General features: G+C 37.6%; 1 long non-coding RNA gene across 1 annotated transcript; it reads right to left on the reverse strand.

Annotated features, from left to right (window-relative positions):
• Positions 1-26466, reverse strand: LOC141551821 (uncharacterized). The gene is made up of 3 exons (XR_012484972.1): positions 26309-26466; positions 24931-25039; positions 1-886 (listed from the first exon to the last, which is right to left on the reverse strand). It is a non-coding gene; the product is annotated as an uncharacterized LOC141551821 (long non-coding RNA).

Below are 26466 nucleotides of genomic sequence, written 5' to 3' on the forward strand. Positions count from 1 at the left end.
TCCCTATCTTCAGGGAGATTATATTCTGCTGAGGGGATGCCACATTCAACATGAGTGAACAAAAATATTATGCAATAAGAATGGAGTTTAGAGAGGTAAATACTAATAACAGAAGGAAAGGGAAAGGGCTCTTGTAGATGGCCAAAGGCAATGAAGTGAGCTCAAAATTCTAAGAACTAGGGACAGAAATACATTTTGGGATGAAACTTGGGAGTGAGGCTGGATCTATGAATGGGGAGGGAGGGGCAACAGGAACCAGACATAAATGAGGCTAGTGGGTAAGTGGGTAAATGAGGCAACCTATGGGAGTCTGAACTGAGCATGAGAAGTAGGGCTGGGCTCTGGAGAACACGATGGAGATGGCAACTGGGATCGACCATGGGAAGAGGGAAGAAGCAGACTAAAATATAAGGGTGAGGATCAGTGTGCAATGAAGGATGGATCTCATTGTTTATTTGCTTAGCTCAAGTTAGGTTTTGGGAAATAGATCAGCAGCTGAACAGTTTTGGGATATATCTTTTAGCTCTAGCTGAGTCTTATGTAACTATTCAGTCTTCATGGCAACAGATGAAAGGAGAGACTACTAGCTGTCTCCAATAAACACGTATTCATTCATTTTAATATTGATTGAACACCTGCTATATAAAAAGCCCTGTGGAGGAGCCGAGGGGGATGGCAGATATATTTCCATTCAGCAGCGATGGTGTGCCAGTGCAGTAAAAACAGGCAGGTGGGACCGTACCAGGGCAACATGACCTCATCTGGCAAAATTCGCTTGGCAGACTTCTGAATGAAGCATTCATAACCATGTACCAATGGTGTGTTACTACTAACCACTGGAGGCTTTGCTGAAACACAGGGATCTGAGCAGTTACAAAATGGGTGTCTGCAAGATAAGAACAGTGGATGAACAAAATTTAAAAGCCTATATTTACAAAGTCATTCCTTACAGAGCCTCATATTATCAATTAATCAAGTATTTATTAAATGCTTACTAAGTGCCAGGCAGGGTTTTTAGGAACAGAGACAAAGCCTTCCACTCATTACATCTAGCCACCAGGTTTATGGAATAATATATAAACTAACATGACAAACTCGAGCGTGTAAGGAGGGAGGCGACATCCTGGTCTGTCTCACTGCTTCTTGCTGGGTCTTGGTCTTTGTCTACTCAAGTAATTGCTCCTAGGAAGTCAGCTCGACACAGACAAGCTCAATTGCTGGACAATCTGCAGAGGTTTGGGGCTGTGAAATTTGACATTGAGATGGATAAAGAGAGATGGATGTTGCAGTCTAAAGTAACCAAATCCCAGGTGCCCTTCTGGGAGGAAGCCGGTTCAGGTTTTGTTAGAATTTCTTTAAAGGAAGGGATGGCACTTCCACATTTTTGTCAATCACTCTAGCTCTCTCTACCTGCATTTTCCCCTCCCTTTCCCCATCTACTTCTCCCCAAATGCACCGGTTGAGTTCTTAAGCTCAAAACCAAACTGAGCTTTTAAAATTCTGAAACCTGTGGGGACATGGCTCTGAGGAAGATTTTTGTACAATGTGGCCACTACAGTGAGACATTTGAACCTCACCAAAATGCTGAGGTAGTTATTTACAGGTAATACAGTCCCCATTTTAAAGATGAAGAAACTAAGGTTCTTATAGCCTTATATATAGATCTTATAGTTAATTAAAAATATCAGCATTACTCTGGATAACACTTGATGTGGCTATTGAATTTGCCTATTTCAGTCCAACATCATATAAAGAAAAATTTTATGTATATAGATAAAAGCAGATGAATTTCACAATAGGACTTTATTAAGCCTCTCTTGGGTATATGCCATTTGTTCTCTTTGGTTCTCAAAATCAATACGGAATTACAAGAAAGAAAAAAGATGAGAAGTCACTGCATGTAGTGACTATCATGATCTCACCTCTCTAACCAACCCTGAGAAATGGACAAAAATGGAAAATATTCTTTCCATCATCATTACTTAGAACTCAAACCAAAACAAAAGTTATCACAATGAAAAAGCCAAAAGATCCCATATCAAATAGAAAATACTTGAAGCTGGCACAAGAAAAATCAGACCAAAAAGGAAAAAAAAATGAGAAAGAAAATAAAATGCAAGCAAACAATAACAAAAAGTGAAAATGCTACATTGTGGTTCACACTCAGTTCCCAGAGTCCTCTCTCTGGGTGTAGATGGCTCTCTTTATCACCATGGTCTTTTCTTTAAAGCATCTGAGTTGGTCAAAAAAGCATAATCTCAAAGACTGCCTTTCTAACAAGATGTCTCCCATGCTTCTATTAAAATCATTCAGGATTCCATCATAGACACAATTGCACTTTTCAATGTCATTCAAATATCTTCTGAGCACAAACAGCAAGTGAAGCATAAACCAGGGAGACAGATACTTACTAGTCTGCTGTCATAGAGTATGTCCTGTGCAAAATCCAAATGGAAAGATTCACCACTAAAGCTCTAATGTATTAATTACAGCGAGCCATCTCATCCAATATTAAAAAAAACCCTCCTCAATGGAATCCATGGATTCATTGAAAGAATTTTGGCTTATCCATCTACAATGGGAGCAGCTACATGGTACAGTGAATACGGCATACGGCATTTGGCAGTCATCCTCCTGAGTTAAAATCTGGCCTCAGGCACTTCCTAGCTGTGTGATCCTGGACCAGTCACTTAACTCTCAATTTCCCCATCTATTATATGAGCTGGAGAAGGAAATGGCAAAACACTCCAGAGTTTCTGCCAAGAAAATTGTAAATGGGGACATGGAGAGTTGAACGTGACTGAAAAGACACAACAACAATCCATAAAGAAAAAAAAAAAAACAAACTATAGATTTTTTAAAAAAATCCACACATACTGTGCAGATTATAGCATACTGTTAAAGAGACAGTTTATTGACTTATTCTATCAGAATGAACATTTTAGTTGTGGTTGGCCAATGAGAGGGGATAAAAATTGAAAAGGAAGAGCTGTTTAGAATTGATCAATGGTTCCCAATGTTTTTGTTCCATAAGCTCCTTTTAACAACAGCAACAAAAATGTGTTATGAAATCCTAGGGTAATTTAATATACTACTCTGAGATGGATTTATTAAATGCTTATAATTGTAATGAGACTGGGTTCCCAAAAGATCACAATTGAAATTTCTATTATATGATTATAAAATTTATTCTACTACAAATCATGATAGTTGTAAATAGTTGTTCTTTTTTCAGTTGTGTCTGATTCTTTGTGACCCCACTTGCATCTTTGGCAAAAGTACTAAAGTGGTTCACCATTTCCTTCTCTAGTTCATTTTACATAAGAGGAAACTGAAGCAAACAGGGTTAAATGACTAGCCAGAGTCATATAGGTATAAGTGTCTGAGGCTGGACTTGAATGCAAGAAGATGAGTCTTCCTGACTCCAGCTCTCCCACTCTATCCACTGTATCACCTAGCTGCCCAAGCTCTAAATACAAAATTATAAATTATAAATATCCAGATGTAAAATAATTATGAAAATTTTATGTGGGACATCCTTTGTGACCTCAAAAAAGTAATTCAGCAAGATCTCACATGCTTACTATTATCTGCAAGACTTTATTTTAAATTCTTCATTTTATATATTTTGTTGAATGTAAATTCATTTATAATAAAATAAGTTATAGCTTGGAAGATACTTAATATAATAATCATATATAGACTTAATTTCAATGCTGACTTTTTTATTTGAAAAAAGTTTGCATTATTTTGCTCAATATTAGACAGTTTTTAAATCTGGGTTCTGTTTTTACTTAATTTCTGTATTTTGATTTCAAACAAGAATAAAGAGAAAATGTATACTCACATAAATATTTGGTAGAAAACAGTGAGAGAATTTTACAACTTTTTTGTTGAAATATGAAATTTCATTTAATTTTTTTAGCCACCTAACTGATGAAAATTAATAGGTAGCTATGATAGAAAATATTAATTTTTCTATTGGTTAAAGACAAATATGTGTCTGAAAATAATAACTTTTCTATTGGCTAAAATAACTTTTCAATAGAAAAGTTAGGATTTATATTGGCTAAAGACAAATACTTATCTTTAGCCAATAGAAAAGTTAATATTTAATTAGTCAATTTTCCATTTAACCAATAAAATGTTGACATCAAATGATAAATGGACTTAAAATTCAATTGTGTATATTGATTCATTTTCAACAAAGGTTAAATGTGAACTAACCCTTGGGAGGAAAGAATCTCTTTAGATGAAATTTTCTTCTCTTCTCCTAATAGTTTACTAGTTATACTTTACAGAGAAACTGCCCAGTTCCAGAACCAATTCATTTGAAAATATGTGATACAAAAGCTTAGTAACATGAGCAGAAGTTAACTTTAAATTGAAAAACAACTTTAATATTACTACAATGACAGGAAATATAAAGTTTGTTTCTGTAGGATGTTTGTGATGGTCTGTCATGCTTTCAAAATGACTTGTAATGTGCAAACCTGGTGATCATGATTTTCAGTAGCCTGATGTTTGTGTTACAAGAACACAAATGTTCATAACATCTTGATCATGAGATTAAATAACTTATGAGGATAGATTATTTAGTTACAGAGGGAAATGAAAGAACTTCTCTGGTGCAATATGGAAATGGAAATAAGAGTGTGTGCATGCATCTGACCTTTGTGATGGTTTGTAAACAATTTGATTAAGAAATTGCAAGAACACATTTCATCTAGTCAAAAGTGGTCAGAGATTGATGTAATTGCTGCAAGAACACCAAAATTATTGTGTCCGTGAATTACTACAGAAACAAATCTATAATACTTCAAACATGCACATCATTGTTGCCACAGAGGAAAAATATATTTGTAACATAATTGGGCAATTATTACTGCTAAAGGGGCCATTTAAGAATTTTTAGCACAAATGCCTTGGACCATTGTCGCAAACCATCAAGGGGTTTATAAACTACTAAATAGGAGTCGCTGGAATAGATCAAAGGCAGCCTTTCTTGGTCCCATCAAATGCTAATGGCTTTCTTTCTCATATTACCTTGCAGTAATTCCATTTATGCTTATTTTGCATCTTTTTGTATATATACATATTGTTTCTCTCAATGAATTTAGGGATTGATTCATTTCTCCATCACCTAGCACAGTGCCTGGCACACAGTACATCCCCAATAAGTACTGATTAATTGATTTGGGAAATGGTGCAATATTTTAAAATGCTTATTGCCTGTCTTTTAAAAACTAGTAACCTACTATATTGCTGAAAAATCACAGAACAGCATGATCCTTTAAAATAGACAAAGTTGAAAATAGTCCAAATGATAATGGGAGGATGCATGGGGTGTTGTTAATAGAGTGTGGTGTAGCATTAATAATGATGTATAGAAGAAATGGAAGAAAAATTGAGAGTCATGAATTGAGAGTGAAAAATAATCAATGTGCAGATGAGCATCACATAACTATTAAAATAATTAGATGAAGTCTTTTGATACTTTGGGTTTATCTTCTATGGAGGTTTGTTGAAAAAAAAAACCCAAAAACCAAAACCAAAGCCCAAACAAGAACAAAAGTCATACCATAAGAACAGTCATGGAGAAGTTCAGATCAGCATTGGTAGAGGGAATGTTCCTACAAAATAGATCTCTGTTGAAATAATATGTATATAACATTGGGCTAGAAAGGGGAAATAACAGTTCCTGCCCTCAAGGGGCTTACAGTTTTATATTGAAACATGTACAGAGATAAATATCATTTCAAGGTAGAATATGATTGGGGAAAATGAGAGATTAAAATAAAGTAACCTAAGAATAATTTTGTAAAGTTCCTATGGGTACCAAAATACTTACAGAGCAGATTTTGCAGAAGCAATGAATATACCAAAGCAGATATTTGGCAAGTGAGTAATGGTTTAACATATTATGAGCTTATGAATGTGATGGAATATTACTGGGCTGTGACAGATAATGATTATGAAGAGTTCAGAGAAAAATGGGAAGTCACAAGGCAAAGTAAGCAATATCATAAGAACAATATATGATAATACAAAAAAAGAAAGGAAAACAATACTGAAAAGCTTCAGAATGAAGATTGATACAGTGATCAATTTTTGCTCAAAAGATTGATGACCAAACACAGCTTTTTTTTTTCTCAAAAAGGAGGTGGTAGACTATAGGTACAAAATGAAGCATACACTTCCAAACAGGGTTAGAATGTTGGTGTATTTCAATTAATGTTGTTTCAAGGGAGCATTCTATATTGGAGATGGTTTGAGAAATGATAATGATGTAAATAGAAAATTATCAGGAAAATATTTAAATAAAAGAGAAAATCTGTAGAGGGAGAGATCAGCCAAAATTTAAAAATGTCAGAGTGATGATGAATGCCAGTAAAACCTTATGTTATAAATCTGAGTGCCAAATCTGTACCATTGGACTACAATTATGATGCACTGAATTTTCTGTGGATTGGGAAACGGCCAAGCTTTGCCTTCCAAGCCTTATAAAAGAAACCAGGTTCCTGTGACTCACTCTAGTTTGAGCTTCTGGCAGGACTACTAACCAGAATAATAGAATATTAAAAGTTTATAGGATCATAGATTTAGAATCTTAGGGTCATTCAGTCCCAAACCTTTACTTTGTTGATAAGGAAATGGAGATTTTAAGATTTGCCCAAAGTCATACAAGTAACTGGCAGAGGCAGGATTTTCTCCTAGATCTTTGGATTCCAAATCTACTCTTCTTCCTGTTACACCATTCTTTTTAACAATTTGGAAGAGTTCTAGATATCAAATAAGATCTTGTCTTGTTTTTATCCAAAGCATTTATTCCTTCACAATAGTCTTGTGAGGTTGGTCATTTAATCACCAGTTGAATACCTCCAATGATGAGGAGTTTACTATCTTTCAAGGAAGCCCATTTCATTTTTGGAATAGTTTTGTTTGAAAGTTTTTCCAAATAGTGACTGAAATAGGTCTCTATGTAACTTTAAGCTCATCTTACAATTAATTCTGTTCTCTAGGATAACAAAACTCTTTCTCCCTGTCTAATGTTTCTCATCTTCTCTACTGAAAAAGTTTTCTGGATGTCATTGAGTACTGAGCTCTTGCTGGAAAGGAACCCAAGCACAAAGAATCATTCAGTTAATTCATTTCCAGGAAGCTGAGCCAGAACTTCAGATAGAAGGGAGGACAATGTGCCAATGGAACCATCAGGGTGATTATTTTGAATTGGATTGAGTTTTGGTAGCTCCCAGAATAATAATGGCAGTGGTCCCATCTTCTCAACACTTCTGCTGCTATCACTAGCAAGGTCATTTACTCCTCGTTGAGTTTGGTCAGTAGGATTTCATGCCCTTCCCGCCAAACCCCCAACAATCTCTGAATCGGAAGCTTTTTCCCCACCATGGAATTATTGTAAATGCCAGGTACTCTTCTCATTCCTGGAAATAGAAAATTAATAATCTAGAGAAATTCTTCCCTCCATCATTGTTTACTCATTTCTCATCCAACCCAAGGACTCAATAGAGGAACTATGATCAAACTAGTAGGTGCGCACAATAATAGATAAAATTTATGTAGCTAATGTCCCACCTCACTGTGATTGCTTAACCTGTACACACATTTGAGACAAAGAAACAAGCAAACTGAATTTCTATTGAGGCTAAAGTAATCTTCTCAAAGCACCGTTCTACTCATATTACTCCCTTGTTCAAAATTTCATATGATCATAGATTTAGAACTTGAAGTGGTCTTAGGGTCCATTTGGTCCTCAAAGTGAGTGAAGAAGACCAATGTGAAGGTAGATTCTGTCTTGGAATCTCATGCCATTCTATTTGGATTTTTCCTATATACCCGAAGCATCATAGTTTAACTTGTATTATAGTTATCTATGTGCAAGTCATCTTCCCTAAGGGACTGTAGGATTCTTGGGAAGTGGGGACAGGGATTGTGTCATGTTTCACTTATATCTCCCTAGTGCCTTTATATAAAGTTAACTCTTAATAAGGAGTGCTTGTTCAGTTCAGTTTTAGAGATCTGAGACAGAAATGGTAAATACCAAAGCTTCCCCTAAGGGCAAGAAGGCTTCTTTTTAACTTCCCACATTATGAGATACTCAGTTATTTCTTTGGAGGAAGAAACTGTCTCTTTGTATATATCCAACATGTGCTTTTTATGTATGCGAGAGGAGGGCAGTTGGCTAGGGACCATAAACATTTTATTTCTATGATACGCTGTTCTGTTAAAACTGTCTTTTAAAAAGTTGTTTTTTCCATTACTTTTATTTCTGAATATAATCCTCTCCCACCCAGAGAGCCATCCCTTGTGATAAAGAATGAAAAAGAGAGAGAACATCTGGTTTGGCCAAAAAAAACCCCCAATACATCAACTAAATCTAACAGAATACATAATATTCCACACCCAAAGTCCCCCACTTCTGTAAAGAAAGAAGTGGGATATACACTTTCATCTCTTCTCCAGGGCCAGTATTGGTTGCTATGGTTACAGTGTCAGGTTTCTTTTTCATTTACATCATTGAAATCACTGCATATATTGTTTTCCAAATTCTGATCACTTTACTTCGCATTAGTATCAAGACATCTTATGTTTCTCTGTACAGTTCTATTGTGATGCCTGTTTATGGTGTGGTACTGAAGCTAATCCAGAAGAATGAAGCTCTATTAAGTACAACAAAGTGGGAAAATTTCCATATATTGGTATTGGAATCTCGCAAGGTTCAGAAAGGCTCCTCATTGAATCAACTGATGAGCATTTTAAAAATACCTACATATGTCAAGCACTGTGCTAGATGGGAATAGAAATACAAAGAATAAAACTAGGTTGGAGCCAAATTGTAAAGGGTTTTAAAAACTGAAAGGATCATATTTTATCCTAGGGGCAATAAGGAGCCACTGGAGTTGATTGTGTAAGAAAATAACATGTCACATCTATGCTGAAAAAAAGTTACATTTGCATTGGTGGATAGGATGGACTGGATCAGTGGGAGACCAAGTAAGAGGCTATTAAATACTCTAGATAAGAGATGATGAGGGTCTAGGCTAAAGCCTTAAGACTAAGTTGTATGAGTGAAGGAAACTTCACTTCACATGCAAATGATGTGAAGATAGAGTTTGACAAATGGTTGGAAATATGGGTTGAATGAAGACAAAAGGAAAATGTCAATACTAAGAAATGGAAAGTTTAAAAGGATGGAACATCTTCAACAGAAACAGGGACGTTTGTAAGAGGGAAGACTGGGGATAGTGTTGGATCAATTCAGTTTCAGATATGTTGTATATGAGATGTATGCAGAATATCCAGTTGGAAATGCCCAAGAGACATTTGGTAATATGAACCTGATGCTTAGGAGAGAGACTGAAATGGGACATAGAAATCTGAAAGTCACTGGTATAGGAATGATGATTAAATCCACAGAAACTGATGAGGTTACCAAGAAAATGAAGAGAGAATTGAAGAAAATCCAAAAGAAAGCTCTAGGGGACACTCAAAGTGGATTTTTGTGACACTCTTTCTTGATTCTCGTCTACCAATCCAACCATTCTGTAGTCTCTGTCTCTGTCTCTCTGTTTTTATCTCTGTCTCTGTCTCTGTCTCTCTGTCTCTTTCTCTCTCTCTGTCTCTTTCTCTCTCTCTGTCTCTTTCTCTCTCTCTCTCTCTCTCTCTCTCTCTCTCTCTCTCTCTCTCTCTCTCTCTCTCTCTGTCTCTGTCTCTCTCTTTCTCTGTCTCTCTTTTCTAGCTCATTATCCTTATTATGCTCTCTGAATAAAAAAGTGTTTCTAAGAAGAAGACAATCAACCATATCAAATGCAGCAGAGAGGTCAAGAAGGATGAAAACCGAGATCTGGCAATGAAGAGATCCTGGGTAACTTTGGAGAGAACAATTCTAGTCCACAGTCAGATTGCAAAGATTTAGAAGGAGTGAGTGAGAGAAGAGAAATTGGAGTTAAAAGCCGAGAAACGGAAGAGGGAGACAGATGATAGCTGGAATGGATGGAGGCAGGTCTAGGGAGGTTTTTTAAGTATAGCAGAGACTTGATAGGATTAAAGGCAATAAGGAACAAAGAGAAATTGAAAACTCGAGGGAGAATGGGAATGCCTGAGAATGCAATCAACTGAAGAAGATCAAGGACACATTTAGGGGAACTGTTGGCAAGAAGGGCTGTTTTTTGATAATCTAGTGTTTATTTTATGTAATTCATGTTATCTAACTTCAATTAAGTCCTCACTACAGCAAGGGGCTCCTTTTATCTCTCCCTATTTGATTCCAAATTTCTACTTTCCTCAAATCATTCACATCCTATCTCCCTTTTTTTCCCTCTTGTTTTACTAAGAAAATTAGGACTATTTGCTTGCTCTTCTCATAATCACTAGAGAATTGACCATAAGGTAATGAGTTTTTTAAGTTGAATAAATTCATAAAGACTATCTTCTAAGTGTGGAGAGAGCCACAATCTGTGTTTGTATATGGAAGACCCAATCCAATGATGTCATGGATCCTTGGAATATTGAGGTGAGCTTTACAAATGGATTGACTATGATATGGTTTGAAGCTTAATGGATAAAAATTAGTCATTGAATCTTGCAATAAGATCAATAACTTTTCTGATCCCAGAATCCTGTGAAAATTAGAACAGATTGTTCCCCATCCTTCCTTCTCTATTGATATTTTAGAGAAGAGATCCTTCCTTTAGAACTTTAGAGTAGTTTGATCACATAATTTTGTTTTTACAGATTCTAAATGTATTGCCCAACTTTCCAAAGTTTCTTCAGGGTTCTAATTTTAAAGCTAAATGAAGGATTGTTACCTTTTATTATTATAGACTTAGAAAAGTATATTTTCCATGACCCAATAGCCTAAATCATTTAAATATAATTTTGGCTTATTAAAATATAAGGATCAAGGAAGTAAGAGGCCAACAGTCAATGAAAAAATAATGATAATCATCTATATGAAACTGCATAAATCAGGATCAATGTGATTGTACTATTTGCATCAGGCAGGGGCCTGCTGCCCAGTGTCGGCATTAAAGAGTGAACCTGGGTATGCGGCCATTCAACAGAGGAAGTAAACAGAATCCAGTTCCAGTCAGTTCATAAAATCACACTATTTGAGAGTTGTAGGGGACATACTAGGCCATCTAATTCAATCTCATTGGAAATGTAACTACTTCTTTAACAAGCCTTGACAAGCTTTTCTTGAATATGTCTAGTGATAGAGAACTCACTATCTAATATGGTGGCCAAGTTAATTGCTGGAGTTATTTAGTAGGAAACTGAGTCAAAATTTCCTCTGTAAGAACTCAATGGTGTAATGGTTTATATGATGGGAAAGGTTCCCTATCTCCCAATCAATAGTTTTTTCTTCTTATTCTACTTGAGTGGGTTTTGTTCATATCATCGGAATTGTTTATTTTGCATCTGTGGTTTCTTCTATCCTTTGTTTACTTACATATCTTCCACCACATCAGAGATAATAAAAGCACCTCCTTTCATTCTGCTCTACCGGTTTTTGTGACACAGCCTCTATTCAGCATACCATATTGCCTTCCCAGAAATGATTGGCCTTAACTCACACAGCGAATCAGAGACAAAATCAGGCTTAGGATCTGGTTTTCTGCATTCCCAGTACCATCTGATTCACAATTAGCCCCATGTAACGACAAGGAAGGAGAAATGCAATACTTTAAAAAGTTTGTTCAATGTTGTTTAATAAATGACAGTCAGAAGTAAAATTAACATCTCCTGGCTCTTCATCCAGTATCCTGTTGAAAACTGGATTTATCTCAAGACAGAGACTAGGACTGTGACTAAGAAGAATGGGTAGAGTGAATAGAAAGCTAAATGGAAGAATGCCTCTGATGCAATAAGGGACCTTTGATGTGTTTTGAGTAGAAAGAAATCAATAAAATCCCAAAAGAAAAGAAAATATACAACTGGATTTTGGGATAGATGGTAATTGATGACAGAGATCAGTGGGAAAAGAAACCAGATTAGACAATTTAAAGAAAGAAAAATTACACCACCTGGCACATAGTAGGTCCTTAATCTATATTTGTTGGCTTGATTTGTGTAGGAAAGAAAAATGGAGAAAGTATGCATAGAGTTCACAAAGTTTGGATACAAAAGGCATGAAGTAGTGAAATAAGGTCAAGGAAAACTTTTCTCTCAACCTAAATCAGGGGGGTTTGATTGTGTTTAAAACTAGGGGTCGTCTAGTTCAAACCCCTCATTTTGCAGAGAAGGAAGCTGAGGACTAGATAGATCAGGTGATATGTTAGAGCAAGAAACTAGATCCAATTGACTCATAAATGACTCAGTAATATGAAGAAGTAAATGTGCCTTCTGGAGATTGTATGTCTTGAACATAAATTTATTTTTAATTATTATTTAGCTATATGTAGTGATCACCAGCTAGGTAATGTAGTAGCTAGAGCACCAAGCCTGAAATCAGGAAGACTCATTTTCATAAGTTCAAAACCAGCCTGAGACACACATTACTTATGTGACCCTGGGCAAGTCATTTTATCCTGTTTGCCTCAGTTTCCTTATCTGTAAAATGAATTGGAGAAGGAAATAGTGAATTGTTCCAGGATCATTGCCAAGAAAAACCTGAATGAAGACACAAAGAATTGGACATGACTGGAAATTACTGAATAACATGTAGCTATTGTTGGAATTAATAAGACAGTCATTTAATGTGTATTGCATTCTTAGACTTTGGTCATCATGTATTTCTCTAGTGAATGGATATAAACAGACTATCATGTAGGCAGTTCACAAAATTGCATTTAAAAGATGATCTCATCATGTTATTGAATATGGTCAACATTAAAATGGGTTTGGCATGTGAATATGCCTATTCCTTACAAGGATTATTTTTCTTTATTTATTTTTTCCTTTTAAAGTGAATATAGGTGGGAGAGAGAAAAAGAAATGCTTTTTAATTTTAAAAAGTTATTATAAACACTGTCTTTATAATGGAAAAATTAGAAAGTAGAAGGCAAGCTTGAGGAACCATGGTACATAGGCAGAGAGGGTTTACACTCTAGCTAAAAGGTTATATGTTGGATCAAAGTCACACAATTCAAGAGACATTTCAGTGGGGTAGCACAGTTTGCTGGCCGACTTTAGAGTCTGAGGAGCTGGATTCTATTTCCACATATGCCATATACTGCCTGCTCCAGGGCAAGCCACATCATCATCATGGGTCATTGTTTTCTCATCAGCAAAATGAGTAGATCAAATGTACAAGGAACTTTATTCTCATTGCATCAGAAAGTCTATCTTAAGGTGGCAATGACTGAGAGATAGCATTGGGGAGAAGATCTCTGATCAGAAGTCACTGCTAAACATCTTGTCTTATGGGATGAAGGACCAGGTGAAAAAGAACACAAGGTCAATAATGTTATAGTATGTATTCAGTCTTTAATAATGTTTCTGAAATCGAAGAGAACAAGAAATCTCTGTTACTCTGGGATAGTAGAGTGTATTCCCCACCCATCCTGAGGCTTCTCAGAATATTTAAGGGATATTGATGGGGAATCAATTAACATTATTGATGTCTTTGGCATGGTATGAGAGATAGAGACAGAGAGAAAGAGAAAAAGAGAGAGGAAAAAGAGAGACAGAAAGATGGACAGACATATAACACACAGAGAAAGAGAGACAGATATCTATCTATCTATCTATCTATCTATCTATCTATCTATAGAGAGAGAGAGACAAAGACAGACAGAGAGAGAGGCAGAGACAGAGACAGGAACAGAGAGATAGAGAGAGGAGGTGGGAAATTACAGAGTCCCAGGGACAATTTCCTTTGTGAATATGTTCTTCAGCTCTGATCAGAATCATCAGGGAGTATCCTATATAAATTCCCTTCTTTTTTTTGGTGATTAACCCCCTAATTTGCAAAACTTTCTTGAGTTCTAGTAATAGCTCAATTAAGAGTGCCCAGTTCTCAAATTGAGAAATGTAGGAAAAATGGAGAAAATTTTAAAAAATTGAAGAGAAGAAAAGACAAAATAGGAGAATAAAGAAGAAAAGGCAAGAGAGAAGAAAGGAGAAAAGAAAGGGAAGAGAAAAAAGAAAAAGCTAGAAGAAGGGAAAGGTAGGGAAGAAGGAAAGGGAAGGGAAGGAAAGGGAAAGGAAGGGAAAAGAAGGGAAGGGAAAGAAAGATCTGTATATCAAGGAGAAGTATAGCAATGGAACTGGAGGCAAGGAAGTACCTGGATCATATCCTGATTCTGGCGTTTACTAGCTGTGGGAACCTAAATAAGTCACCACTTCTTTGAATTTCAATTTCCTTATCTGTAAAATCTAGTACCTACTTCATAGGGTTAACCCCACGCTCATCTTTAAAACTGGTTTGATTTTATTAGCCTGGGGAACTTCTGGCAAGGAAACTCTCCCTATCTAGGCAGCTTGGTTCTTCTTCAGCCAGCAACTTATGTTTTGGAGAACTACCTAGAGGCATTGAAAAGTTTGTGCCTTGTTCAATCAACCAGTCAAAGAGCATTTATTAAATGCCTGCTATGTGCCAGGCACTGTGCTAAGTGCTAGGAATACAAATAAAAAGCAAAAACATCCTCTGTCCTCCAAGAGCTCAAATTCTAATGGAGGACACACATGCATATTTACATGTAATCACACATATAAGTACACCATATATACAACGCATATATGCCCCCCCACCCCCCATATATATACATATATATATATGTATATATGAAAGATACATACAGAAAAGGTGGAAGATACTTAGAAGAGAAAACATTAGCAGCTAGGGGCATTAAGAAGCCTCCAGTAGAAGGGACCATTTAAAATGAGACTTGAAGGAAGTTAAGGAAGCTTCCCTTCTACAAAGTAAAGGGAAAAAAGAGAGAGAATATTTCAGGCAGAGGATGTAGAGGGATAGAGATGGGATATGGGGTGCAATGTGTGAGCAATAGCAAATAAACCAGGATGGCTGCTTCAAACAATGGATGGAGGTGCAATAGTATTTAAGAAGATTGCAAAGATAGGAAGGAACAAGTCATGAAGCTCTTTCAATGGCAACTAAAGGAGTTTCTATTTGTTTCTAGAAATAATAGAGAGTCACTGAAGTTTGTGGAGTGGTAATGGTGGTGGCAGTGACATGGTCAGTGTCCTTTGGGAAAATAAGAACTAAATGAAGGATGAATCATAATGGGGAGAAACTTGAGGCAGAGAGAACAATTGGAAACTCATTGCTATAAATTAAGCAAGAGGAGATGAGGGGCTAAGAGAGGGGGTGCATGAGCTGGGGAAAAAGGCATAAGTGAGAGATATCGTCGAGATAGAATTGACAAATGTTGGCAAGTGATTGGATATGGATGTTGGGTATGCAGAATGAATGAGCAGTTAAGGATGACATAAAAGTCATATGACAAGTATTGGTTGTCTAGCTTCTCCAGTCTCTCTGTCCATGCTTTGTTTATGAAGAACCAAATAAACACGAACTATAATTATCGTCATCGTCATCTTTAGGAGGTTCAGTGGAAAATGAGTACTTGAGTAAAGTATTCTTCTTGAAAAAGGGGGAGAGAAAAGAAAGGAAATGAGCATTTGTGAGGGTCAAACACTATGCTAAGCACTTTACAAATATTTCATTCTGGGACATGGATGCTATTATGATCCCCAGTTTATAGTGGGAGAAACTAGGGCAAACAGAGGTTAAATAACTTGCCCAGAGTCACAAAAGCTACTAGTGAGAGGCCAGATTAGGTCTTCCTGAGGATTCTCCTAGTCTTGAAAGAGTCCCAGTAATGGTGGTTCTGTCATTTTGGTAGTCTATAAATCACTCCCATATTATATCTCCCATCTGCTTAACCTACCCCATGCATCTTTTAGTCCATTATTAGTCCAAGTCTGACACAAATCCAGATTCAGGGAAGTAAAAAAGTTAAATAGAGTTTGAAAATACACCATTCCCATTCTCAACCATGTTCTCCAGACTCAGTTGCTTAATGCCTGGGAACATAATAAAAATAATACCAAACCACATTTACATAACTCTTTAAAGTCTGCAAAGTGCTTTACATATATTATCACCAACTGATGTATTCTCTAAATTTACCTGAAAGGCAACTTTAAATTGTCTTTTTTTTTTTCTTTTTTTTTTTAAAAGGGACTTGCAGGGGAAAAAATCTGTGTCCTGGACTACAATGACCCAGCCATCTATCTCTCCTAGACTCCTCCAATCCAGCCTGATACCAAATGCATTTAGCTTTCATTCTCCTTTGATGAAATGGTTTCTAACAAATTCTGTCAGGAGCACTTTTAAAGTCATTCAAGCTACAGGTACAAATTGGGTGCTGTCAGCCTCAATCTGAGTCTGCCCCACTATGACCTTCTTGCATTAAATACAGAGAATTACATCTCAGGAGATGAATGGATAAAGAGGCAAGGTGTCCTGGCTTTCTAGACCATCAGCTTTATTGTTCCTAATGAGTGTGAGTTAGAATTCTCCATCACCATTAACGGTCCCTGGCAGAAGTGAGTCACTTATAAATAAAGAGGAAGAGCTTTGTTATAATTAGGGATGGAGATTCGGCAATGTGTAGTGATTTGATGAGAAGGGAAAATTTCAGGTAACTGGAGCCTTACATGACACTCAGCCTAATGTATTTCAGAGATAAAGCTTCTTGGGGGAAATAACACAAAAGCCACAATTCACATCTACATAGAATTTTAATATTTGAAAAAAATTTCTTTGCGTGCTTTGTCACACCTGGACTTCATCATAGTCACAGGAGGCAGATAAATCAGATATCATTCTTTGCATTTTCTAGATGAGGAGAGAGCCTCAGAGATCTACACTCACATGGCTATCCAGTGGGAGAGCAAAGCCAGGATTTGAATGTGGATTTGGGGATTCTAACTCCTTCTGTAGGATACTTACTGTGGGGTGATAAATGCCTCATTATTATAGTACTGATTTTGGGCATGGGGCCAGCCCTTGGCACGTGATTTCTTGGAGATATTGACTAGATAGGTACTTTCTCAGGTACTTCATGGAGTATTTTGTCCAACTCTTTCATTTTCCAGAGAAGAAACTGAGTCCCAGTGAAGGACTATATGATAATTATGATAATATTAACAACAAAAACAAAAAAAACTAATAAACATTATAATACATATTTATATAGCACATATCTATATTAATATAGCATAAATAACATTTATATATTTATATAGTACATTACATATATTTACATTTGTTTATAAATTTATATAGCATAATCTATTTGAATGTTATTTTTATAATATAATTTTCAATTTGAATAGATATATTCTATATAAACATTAATATATATTATTCTATCCAAAGGCTTTAAGGTTTACAAATATATTACATATATTATTTTTAAAAGAACTAAACCAGATTTTGAATCCAAGGTGTCTTATTATACATTCAATCCCTTTGTTTCCCTTTCTCCATCACCCACTCCCTGGGGAAAAAAAAAAAAAAAAAATATATATATATATATATATATATATATATATATATATATATATATATATATATATATATATATATATATATATATATATATAAAAGCACTTAGGTGGCAGTGTGGATAGAATGTTGCACTGGAAAGATGTCAAGAAGATCTGAGTTTGAATATAACCTCACATACTTATTAGATGTATGATCCTGGGCAAGTCACTTAACTCTCTAAAACTCAATTTTCTCATCTGTAAATTGATAATATCCTTATTTTTAAAGATACTAAAAAAAACCTTCACAGGGTGTTAGATCAAATGAGATAACATATAGAAAGTGCTTTGCAAATTGTATATAATTGCTAGCTGTTATTATTATTATTAATTATTGTCAATTATATAAGTGAAATCAGTTAAATTGATATCAAGGGCAGCTTTGAAGGAAACTAAAGACATTGTAGTTGGACAGGTAACAGTGTATCTGTATGTATGTGTAAATGAGCATGAACATTCTCTTTTGTAAGGTTTGGGCAGGGGAAGAGTTTGGGAGAGGGGCTAAGCATTTATTAAGCACCTATTATGTGCCAGGCGCTGTGCTAAGCATTTTATAGATATTATCTTATTTGAGCTTCACAACAACTCTGGGAAGTAGACCCATTTTACATCTGAGGAAATTGAGGTTGAAAGAGGATATTGTCAATTAAAAATTTCAGCATGACTATTTATGGGTATATACATATATATTTTACATATTATATACATACATATAATATATAAATAAATGTAGATATAATAAATATAAAATATACATACTACAAATGTGTGTATGTGTATGTGTGTATGTGAGAGAGAGAGACAGAGAGAGAGAGAGAGAGAGAGAGAGAGAGAGAGAGAGACAGACAGACAGACAGAGAGAGAGAGAGAGAGAGAGAGAGAGAGAGAGCGCGCAAGTAAGTTTATTTTCTCCCCCATGTGTTTGTTGACCTCTTCCCTAAATTAGTGAAAGACAATAAAGGCAGTAGACCAAGTGGTGGCTCTAGGGGCTCCTCTAGTGGTTAGTTCAGGCCCTTCATTCTCTCTTTGAGTCTAGGGTCTGATGCCCACAAGATCACAGGTTTGGAGCTAGAAGTTCAAGTTCAGTCAATTAATCCCCTCATTATAGTGATTCGGAAAGAGAAGCACAGAGAGGGAAAATGTCTTGTTTCAGAGTTGGGATCTGAAACCAGACTGTTTATGTGAAGATCCATTTCTCTTTCCGTCATTCCGAGCCAATTCACAGGATTCATAGATTTGGAAGAAGAATTTGGAGATTTCTTCTATTCCAGATTCTCCCTGTAGTAGATTCCATTAACTAGCTTGTCTAGAGATAGCATTTTTAAGCTTAATTTGAATTATTAAAATCTAGTGCCATGCTTTAAATGTAGACAATCAACAAACCAATAAATCAAGCCCTGGTTTGGAGTATTTGCCAATTTCTGAGCTACAGACACATTGAAAATTTAACAATGGGCTCTCAAGAATATCATGGAGCTGGTTCCAACATAACTCTGATTCTTGCAGCAATCTAAGCCTTTTTCCAGGCCAAATTCCTGCGTGGAAACAATGCATATCAACTATTATTCTGTTTGATGGGGACCAACTAGGCTCTCTTTTTATTGATGCAAAATAAAAGTATATTGAAGTTCCATCCTGAAGGGATTGGGTTAGACATACTTTCTCAACAGTGGCGCTATGGACAAGAAGAGAAAACAGGGGTTTGAGTCAGGGAGCATGCCTTCAGTAATAAGAAATTGTTCCTTCCTCAGGCCCGGGGGAAAGAGAAGGGAAAGAGTTAGAGAAATTCCTAATCTTCTCTTCAGAATGCCAGTCTCTGCCAGGGGATCACTTAGCATGCAGTTCTCACCACCTCAGGTTCTGAATCAAGATAATTGACAGTTCCCCCAGATACCTTCTGGACTCTGAGGAGGAATGGTGAAATCTATTAACATTTCTACTGACTCACCAACTGATCCCCAGGTCCCTCAACCCTTTTTATTCCTTTGTAATTAGTAAAAGCATTGAGAATAACCAGGGTCCTCTGTTTGAATCCATTTTAGGGTGTTTCTGTCCTTTGTTTATGTAGAATTACTGGGGATTTTCCCAGTGTTTCATAAGTCTTCCACGCCATGTAGGAGACGAGCACCATGGTGCAAAGCCTTCATGGAAGAGCCCAGGGATCATATTCTTTCTCAGCACAATCAGCGAGAGTCCAATGATCCACTGACTGACTCCAACTGAGTGAATGACAGGGGCCAGCCATCTGCCACTGAATGCATGCCAGCTTCTAGGCAAGGAACCAGCATGGGAAGGGTGGAAGCTATTTTGGTATGAAGCTCTGTCATTTACATAGAACAAGATGCCAGAGGTCAATGCCCAGTAGCAGGTATAAAAACTCCCCCACTTCCTCTCCTTAGCCCTAAGGGAATTAGCCTTCAACAGACAATGACTGACAAACTCTGCTTCCTATCTTGAGTGAAAGGAAGAAAAAATAACCTGGGAACTACATGGGAAATTAAGAGTGAGACAGGAGCAGTGGTGCCTTGGGGAGAAGGAAGTGGAGGAGTCCCCATTGCTATGGCCACTTAGAGCACCTATGCAGGAGAACAGATGCCCCCTGAGAAAGAAATGCGGGGTGGGGGGAGAATGCCAGATTATGTATGGGATGGGAACTGTAGGACCAAGCTGTGTACCAGGTCTGGGGTAGATTCTAAGTTTGCTGGGTTTGTTTATATTTCTAAATTCAAAGCTGGAGATTTCTCACACTCATCCTTCTATTCTTTCCTTTTCCTTCTTCAGAAAAGTGTGCCTATCCCCAAATCTCCATTTAAAAAAAAGTTTGATTGCTTTGTTTCCTTAAAAATTCATTTTCTAAGATACATATGGCTGACAATTGCATTTTTATATATACCTGAGCAAATGAAAATGAGAAAACAATGGGGGAAAGAAGGAGAAAATGAAAGAGAGAGAGAGAGAGAGAGAGAGAGAGAGAGAGAGAGAGAGAGAGAGAGAGAGAGAGAGAGAGAGGTGGAGGGATGAAGAGGGAAGAATGAATAGGTAAGGAAGGAGGTACAAAGAGAACTGGAAGGAGAGACACAGGAAAAGGAAGGAGGGAGAAAAGAGAGGGAAACAACTTAAAAAAAACTTTTCCATCTACATTTCCCCTCTATTTGCTTAGACATTGTTTGATTGTATCATATTTGTATACTGCTGCATTTGGTTTTGTCAATTACTCATCAATCTATTGATCAGTTGGTATATAAGTTGCTTGAAAAGTTTAGTCACTTTTTTGAAATTAGAGCCCTCATAAGGTAGTGGAATCTCTTGATTTTAGAAATGAACAAAGAATAAAAATAAAGACATTATAACAGTGTGGCAAAGAAATGTTGAAGAATTGGAGAATTCTAAGGTAATTCAAAACAAGAGGGGGAGAATGATCAGTCAATACTTTGGGAATTACCTGATCTACTGAATCATTCAAAAATTTTAAAAAGAGGATATCTAGCACTTGTTATATATCTATATATGCATATCTATGTACCTACCAACCTACCAATCTACTTATCTACTTACTGAAGAGGAGGAGATGCTCAAGAGAATAAAGTCCTTAATGAGACCATCTTGCAGTATATATACTTAGGCATACCCACCTAGGAACCAGAAAACTTACATGGTTGCTGCTATGATCTAGTCAGTCAATCAGTTAAGAAGTATTTATTAATCACTGACCATGCTCTGGGCCAGTGGTCCTCAAACTTTTTAAATAGGGGGCCAGTTCACTGTCCCTCAGACTGTTGGAGGGCCAGACTATAGTAAAAACAAAAGCTCACACTCTGTCTCTGCCCCTCAGCCCATTTGCCATAACCCAGCAGGCCGAATAAACATCCTTTGCGGCTGCATCTGGCCCGCAGGCAATAGTTTGAGAACCCCTGCTCTAGGCTCTGTGCTAAGAGCTGGAGATACAAGAAAGGCAAAAGATAGATATACTTTGGAGAGAAGGGAGATAATCAACAAAGGATTAAATCAGAGACTTTGAAAGCACACTACTTAAGGCATGTTAACTTTGGCTGACATTGAGTAATATAGAACTAATGGTTAAGCAGTTCAAATGCACGATCTTGAATATTTTCAGGAGGAACTAAACCAAAAATCTCAGAGGAATCAACATACATCATTCTTAATACTCTTATTACTCCATTCCATTATGTCATACATTTAGATCCCTATCTACTGATTTCTGCTTTGGAGTTGCTGAGAATGGAAGGACTGTAGAGAAATAAAATTAAAATGTCCCTTAAGTGAACTATAACTTTAACCCAGAAGAGCTCTGATAGAAATAAACATGGATACGATGCTTGAATTTATTAACAAGATGTTTAAGGAGAGTTTTGTTGAGAGATCTTAGCTTTCATGGGATGCACAAGTTAACCAATCAATGCATAGCTATTACATATCTAGTCATGGAAAGACTGGGCAATTTTCCATTTACAGATTAGTCCCACAGACTATCAAGGACCCTGTAAAGACAATTTATGACAACAATTTACTACTTATAGGAGAGCTAGTTGGAATTCTTGATGAGCAGATAAAGATTGTTGAGCACTTAATTTAGTAGACTTATTAAAAGAAATTGCCAACCAGTTGTGTGAAAATTGTCAGAACTAAACCATAGCTTAGAAACAGATATTTCAAGTGAGCACCCAGTTCTGATAGAAGGAAGGATTGAATCCAAAGGAAACAACTTTCTTGGCTAGAATTTCAGCTACTGAGATTCCTAACATACAGATACATCCCACAGAACATAGCAACACTGTCAACCTAGCCCTTCCCTGTTACCTATGCCCCAATTTCATGTTAAAATTTAGGTTTGAGGACTATGGTAAGCCCGGATCCTCAAGCAACTTAGCTATAGGAACAGGCAAGCCAGCACATCACAGTTAAGATAGGTCTATGTGATTACTGACAGGGCTAACTTATGGTTTTTCAGGAGAAACTGTAAAAGTAATCACAATGTAACCAGATGATAATAATAATATTTATCCTTGTTAATATGTGTCCTGCATATAATTACATAATTATTGATGAACAAGCCAATTAGAACTTATTTTGAATATTTTTTTAATTTGCTTCTGTGGTTCTGCCATTGATATAATTAAGTTTCAGCTATGTAAAGTTTTTTTTTTTTAACATGTATTTCTGATTATGGACATTTTGTTGTTCTATAGTCCTATTAATATGTCTTTCCTTGGTGGTTATCCATGTTTTCTTGTGTTCTACAGATATGCAGATATTACGATGATATGTACCTACAATATTTCCTGTATTTGACCTGTAGTCACAGAAGCAGCTTGTCACTGCGATATGTCTATGTGATATGTCTATACAGATGATATGCATCTTTGTGAATGGCATCCTGAGATGATTATATGAAATGCCGGGTTAATCATCCCTCTTCTATTAAGTGATGATAGATATATTGATGGCATGATATATAATTAGAGATCTTGAGTATAATTTGGCTGAATTTGCAAGAGGCTGAAAATTTATGACTCTGGGGAGAAATGTCAAAGGATTTTATAGACCAATGCTTATTGGTTTGTCCCCCTCCTTGACTGTTAGGAAGTTAGCCTTGACCTATTATGACAAAGCTAGACTATGATTAGTTATTCCTGTCTTATCTCAAAGAAAAGAGAAGTCAGAAGTCATAAACCAGTGTATATACCTGGTCCAGGCAAGTTTCACTGGAGACTGAGACTGAAATTGGCTATGACTTGGATGACAGAGGAGCTATGAACATTGGTGGACAATACAATGAGAACTGATATTATGTCAGGAAAATGGGGGTAGAGAAAAGACAGAGGAAAAAAGAGGGGAGGAGAGAGAACAAGAAAGAGAGAGAGAGAGACAGAGACAGAGACAGAGACAGAAAGAGAGAGAGACAGACACAAAGAGTCAAGAGACAGAGAGGGAGGAAGAGAAAGAGAGACAGAGGTCAGCAACAGAGACAGAGAGAGAGAGAGAGAGAGAGAGAGAGAGAGAGAGAGAGAGAGAGAGAGAGAGAGAGAGAGAGAGAGAGAGAGAGAAAGGAGGTACTGTGACTGAGCCATGTGCTCAAACTAGGTGATTTAATTCATTCCCCTCCCTTTTCTCTCTGCTTCATCCTTTCTCAAAAAGAGTGTGATTATCTCCTCAAATCTGTTTTTTAAACATTTGTTTTCTGTTTTCCTTTTGCTTTAAAACCAGTTTTCAAAGACAAATGTGATTAATTTTACAGATTTACATGTTTCTTTGCAGAAACTTAGCTGAGAACGACAGGGAAGAAAATATATGTGTGATAAAATTTAAAAAAATTTTAAATTATTTTTTAATTATAACTTTTTATTGACAGAACATATGCATGGGTAATTTTTTACAACATTATCCTTTGCACTCACTTCTGTTTCGACCATTAAAAATCTTAAAAAACAAAAAACAACCCCCCCCCAAAACTACTACTATACATGCACTCATATATGTATATATACAAAGAGATTGTTCTTTAGTTGGGGAGAATTAAACAAAAGAGAACTATTAATTCATTTTTTATGACTTCCCAGAGTGTTGGGAGGACAAAATATGGAGCAGGATCTTCTTAGATAACAGATCAGCAGTCTGGATGAAGGGGGAAGGAAGGAAAAGCTATTCTCTATTTCTAGAATGCTCTGCCCCCTTATCTCCTCCTTAGTTTCTCTGATTTTCTTCAAGACTCAGCTCAAACATTACCTTAAGGAATCCTTTTCTGGACTGTGCTTTTCCCCTTACTCCTTCCTTCTCCAAATGATATTTTCTCCTTTCCAATTATCTTCATATACTCTGTATTTATCTTGTATATCCCTAGTTATTTAAAATCATCTCTCTTATTAGAATATATTCTCCTTGAAATAAGGCACTGGTGTTTTCTTTTAATCTACTTTGTTTTTGTTTGCTATTGTCTTTTTTTATATTATTAGAGCTGGGCACAGTGCCTGATATGCCATGATATATGCTTCTATGGAAGCAAGCCTTTAAATGCCTATTGATTAACTGATGATCTGAGAGTAGTATGATAGGTATCTAATTTTCTTCTTTCCATTGTCTTCCCTGACTTGTTTGAATGGAAATCCATTTCTACAGAAGGTCAGAGTGAGAGGAGGATCTGGGAAGGTAAAGTAGGAGGTGGGAGAGGATGGAAGGGAAAGGAATAGATAGCCCTTCTCAACAACACAACAACACAGTACCACCATTCTGCTGCTACATTCGTATACCATTGTACTCTTTAAAGTGCTTTCACAGCCACTCTCAAATGGGGTTCAACAGGTGGGTGGACTAGTTGTTAAAACCCATCCCATTTACAGATGTGTTTGAAGGTGCAGGGCTCTTGAAGAGACTTACCGGATTCCAAAGGCGATCCAAAGCAGATATTCTCACAGTTCTCTCTCCTCTAGAGATCAGTTTCTCTCCCTAGACTTCAGCCCCTCCTCAGGCTTCTGGATCTCAGACCCTGCCACCAAAGAGGTCAGAGTTAAACTCTTCTGTATTTATTTAACAAACACAGCATACAATAACCCATACTCCAAGGGATCATAGTAACTCTTCCTCCCTTTCTGACCAAAAGATCTCAAGTCTCCCTACTATTCCATCTGTCTCCCCAGTCTTTGGCACATCTTTGTCCTGTTACCTTAAAACTGCCCACCTCTCTCTCTCTCTCTCTCTCTCTCTCTCTCTCTCTCTCTCTCTCTCTCTCTCTCTCTCTCTCTCTCTCTCTCTCTCTCTCTCTCTCTCTCTCTCTCTCTCTCTCTCTCTCTCTCTCTCTCTCTCTCTCTCTCTCTCTCTCTCTCTCTCTCTCTCTCTCTCTCTCTCTCTCTCTCTCTCTCTCTCTCTCTCTCCCCCCTCTCTCAATCTCTCTTTCTCACTCTCAATTTCTTTCTCTCTCTGTCTCTTTCTCAATCTCTCTCTCTATATATTTATATATGCAAAGCATCTTAAGTGCTGTAACAGTTAGTTATTATTATTATCATTCCTACTTGCCCCTCTGTTAACAAACCACCCACGTCCTACCCCCGTCTGCTTACTGAGCTGAAGGCTCAGAAATTCAGCGTGGCGGAAGTCCCCGAAGGACCATCTATTCCACCCTTTAAAAGGATCCCAAAGAGGCAGGTGGGATCTTTGCGATTCCTCACCCGGAGGGACTGATACAGCTTTCAAGGCTGCCTGACAGTCTCCCATAGATCCTGGGTGAATCCACAGGTGCCCCGGGAGCTGGATACGGAGGCCCCCTGCTCGGGCAGCGCGTCCCGAGCTGTGCCTCGGGCAGGATATCGCCGTGTCTCCCCGGATCCAAATCTTGCTCTGCAGACAGGTACCCCAGTCTCTTACTGGTGCCGCTTCCCTCCTCCCACGGTCCAGATCTCCCGGACCCTGGAATGCAGCTGCGGCTCACTAGCATCCTCCCTGCCCTCCCCTCCCCCCGCCGCAGCCAGTGGGGTTCTTCCCCATGGACCCCTCAGTTTCTGGGATCTGTCCACCCCGCGCGAGCCTGGAGACCCTCCGGGACCGGGTCTATGAGTACATGCAAACCCGGGATGGGGCGGTGTGTGTGTGTGTGTGTGTGTGTGTGTGTGTGTGTGTGTGTGTGTGTGTGTGTGTAAGGGAAATGTGGAAAGGGTGCGTTCACAATCCCACCTCAAGGTGCCCCAGTGCCCGAAGCCAGTCTCCTTCCCTCTCCAAATGCCTTCGCGAGCGCCTGGGCGGCGGGACAGAACCGACTCACCCGAGCGGCCCCGGGCCGGGCAGGGCTCCCGGAAAAGTTTCCCGGCTCGGCCGGGTCTCCTCGCGCCGGTTGCTCCGTCAGTGCAGCGGCCGAGAGCGGAGCGGGATTACAGCCCGAGCCAACGCCGTCGCGGCGAGCCCGAGCCAGAGCTGGGCGCC

The sequence above is a fragment of the Sminthopsis crassicaudata genome, chromosome 1 (genome assembly GCF_048593235.1).
Source record: "Sminthopsis crassicaudata isolate SCR6 chromosome 1, ASM4859323v1, whole genome shotgun sequence".
NCBI classification, from domain to species: domain Eukaryota; kingdom Metazoa; phylum Chordata; class Mammalia; order Dasyuromorphia; family Dasyuridae; genus Sminthopsis; species Sminthopsis crassicaudata.